This window comes from Triticum urartu, chromosome 4A (assembly GCF_056163025.1).
Source record: "Triticum urartu cultivar PI428250 chromosome 4A, HENAU_Tu73, whole genome shotgun sequence".
Classification (NCBI taxonomy): domain Eukaryota; kingdom Viridiplantae; phylum Streptophyta; class Magnoliopsida; order Poales; family Poaceae; genus Triticum; species Triticum urartu.
The window spans coordinates 30671876-30675279 of NC_141876.1; the positions used below are offsets into that span (position 1 = coordinate 30671876).

The 3404-nt window shown below is 43.5% G+C and overlaps 1 long non-coding RNA gene across 1 annotated transcript; it reads left to right on the top strand.

Annotated features, from left to right (window-relative positions):
* The first annotated feature begins 303 nt into the window (after positions 1–303).
* LOC125531497 (uncharacterized) lies at positions 304–3203 on the top strand. The gene is made up of 3 exons (XR_007293278.2): positions 304–473; positions 1815–1946; positions 2751–3203. It is a non-coding gene; the product is annotated as an uncharacterized LOC125531497 (long non-coding RNA).
* The last annotated feature ends 201 nt before the right edge of the window (positions 3204–3404 follow it).

A 3404-nucleotide genomic window follows, 5' to 3' on the forward strand; every position in this document is an offset into this window, starting at 1 on the left:
TTAATACAATTCTAGCATGAATAATAAAATTTATCATGATATAAGGAAATATAAATAACAACTCTATTATTGCCTCTAGGGCATATTTCCTTCAGTAATTGCTACCATCATCTTTCAATTTAGCTTTCTCAAGGAATACATTAAAATTCAAAGGAACAGTGGTACGGGCCATAGATCTACAACAACATAGACATGTAAAAATACTATCAGATACTAAGTTCATGATAAATTAAAGTTTAATTAATCATATTACTTAAAAACTCCTACTTAGATAGACATGTCTATAATCATCTAAGCCGGGAAGCTCAGCTAGGCGACCAAAATAGACCTCCTCCTCGTCTCATCTTCTTGGCCGGGAAGAAAGGAAGCGCCGGAGACCAGGCCATGGTGGCGCCGCTGGAGTTCCTGGAGCCACGCTCGCGGGCCTCTACCAGCGGGGGCTTGGGCACCAGCTCGCCCTCGCCCTCGTCCAGGTCCGGCTGACTAGATCCATCCCTCCTTCCTATCCCTAGTCCTGGTGAGCTAGTTAGTACTGTATCATGTAGCAGGGACCTCGCATCTAGTTTTAGGATTGAGGGATGCGCTTTTGGCCGGCCGGTTGGTTCGATTCCATCTGATCTCCCCTAACATTAGGATAACACTAATTGATAAACACTCCATAGGCCCGGGGAGTCTGAATTGGGCGAGGCTCTCTTTTCCTCCTGTTATCTCTTTCTTTTAAGCTTCATTATTTGGACCAAATCCACGGCAAATTGCCAGATTTCTGCAGAGATTCTTGCAAAGGGAAAAACTGAAACACATATGCAGTATCTATATGATGCATGTCTCCAGTTTTTTCAATGCCAACAACGTGTTTTGGCTGTATATATTTGTAGCTAGCTACATGGTTCGGCTGCGCATACGTATGTGACCAGAAAAAGAATTGCGCCAATGGCTGTGTCCGACGACAATGCTGGGAGATTTTTTGTCCTCTATCCTGGTAATTAGTACTTCCTCCGTTCCTAAATACAAGTCCTTTTAGAGATTCCAATATGAACTGTATACGGAGCAAAATGAGTGAATCTACACTCTTAAATATGTCTATATACATCCGTATGTAGTTTCTAATGAAATCTCTAAAAATACTTATATTTAGAAAAAGAGGGAGTATCATGTCGCAGCATGTTCTAATCTACTTTTAGGGTTGAGAGACGTTTTGGCTATTTGGTTGGTAGTTCGATTCCATCTGGCACTCCACAGGCCTGGGGATTCTCAAGGGGGAGACACACAGCAGTCGCTCTCTTTCGCTCTTGTTATGATCTCTTTAAGCATCATTATTTGGAGTGAATTCATGGCAAATTGTTGGATTTTCCTGAAGATTTGTAAAGGGAAAAATTTGAAACATGTATGCACTGACAAGTGACCTACTTACTTCAGGATTGGTCTGTAGTATTTATATATGATGAATGTCTCCTGTTTTTTCAAGGCAAATAGTGTGTTTGTTCTGTATATTTGTAGCAACATACATAGTTTGGCTGCACATACTTGTGTGACTAGAAAAAGAATGGCATCCGCTGCTGCTGATATTAGTACCTGGGAGTACCTACTTGTTGAGAGTTGATACTAGTGGGGCTAGCTGATACAATCATCGATGCCTAGTTGCTAACACTGTCTCTTTAGATTGTCCGGCAAAAAAGCTTGGTTGGCTTGCTTCACCGCATCGTGATTCACTGTGTTTGGTTTGTTAATTATGTATGTCATGACCTGCAATTCTTAATGCAATGTGACCTGTGATTTGCGGATCAGCTGATGAAGATATTTACTATCATTCTTAGGTATTTTACTATAACTGCTAGACGAGTGCGAGTCATATATTCCAGAGACCGCCATGTGGTGTGCGTGCGGTAGAACTTCACCAGCGAGCCCATCGGTGTGAGGCCCACTTCAACTGTAAAAGGTGCCCAACAGTGAGTGCCCTTCCGTCTCACTTGCCTTCCTTGACGATGTGTGTTTGCAATCTTTTCTGAGAGCAAAAAATGCATTCTTTCTTTTCTGAGAGGAGAAATGCATTTCAGGAGAGGAGGCTATGCCATAGGTTGGTCTGTAGTAGGCACTTTTTGCTCTGTTTGGCTGTGACATGGTGTTTCTCTTGTTACTTACTCTAGCGACTACTGTTGTGTTTGCTGGATCAAGTATATAGCAAGAGCATTAACATCATGTTTAGTTTCTGCGCAATCAGAGAGTTAATTAAGATTGTAGCAAAGGGAATGTGACTGACTATGAACTTGTCTTGTATGCATGCACATCTCTGTAGCTTCTATGGCCACAATCATGTGGAATGCAGGGAAATGAACAATTTGGGCATAAAAGACATGCTCTATGTACATCTCCACCACCTTCCAAGCTTAGTTTGGAATTGATGGGAATTTAAATTGAGTGCACGGAAATCACCTTGTTATGTCGTTACAATGGTATCTATTTTCAGTAGGTTAATTAGGAGTTTTAAGACGCTGCAAAAAGTCAAAGTGACTGTGATCTGTTGTATATATACTACTCATCCATGATTGTAGGGCTGCACCTGCTGTTGCTAACATTGTACCTTAGAGTGTCTTGTAAAATAACTGGTTGGCTTGCTTTAGAGAATGTTGTCTGGTTCAATTTTGTATATATACTACCCCTCACCCTCTCCCGCGCCCCTCTTCTCCGCCGCCCAGTCTCTTGGTTCAATTTTTCCCTTTCTGATGCGAGTGCTGTTTGGTTTCCTCGTGCAGCTAGGTGACCGAAATAGATCCTCCTCCTCGTCTCGTCTTCTTGGACGACAAGAAAGGAAGAGCCGGAGACCAGCCAATGCTGCCACTGCTGGAGTTCATGGAGGACCTCTACCCACGGACGCCCTGGCACCAGCGCACCCTAAACCTCCTGGCCCTCTTCGTCGTCCACGTCCGGCTGACTCGATCCATCCCTCCCTATCCGCCGCCTGTCTGCCAGTTAGTATCATGTAGCGGCGACCTCTGATATGCTTTTAGAGCCGAGAAGGAGACGCCCTTTTGGCTGCTTGGTTGGTAATTCGATTCCATTTGGCACTCCATAGGCTTTGTGGATTCTCAAGGGGGAGAGGCATGGGCAGTCACTCTCTTTTACTCTTGTTATTATCTCTTGAAGCTTCATTATTTGTAGTGCATTCACAAAAAAATGTTCGTCTCGCAGAGATTTGTCACACAATACATACATACGGAAATTCGTATGCAGTGACCTACCCACTTCAGCGTCGATCTGTAGTTTTTTCAAGGCAAACAGTGTGTTTTGTCTGTATATCTGTAGCTACATACATAGTTTGGCTGGATGTTTGTACATGGCTACAAAGAATGGTGCCGATGGCTGTGGCGGATGCCAATGCTGGGAGATTCGGGGTCCCCCGTCCTGGT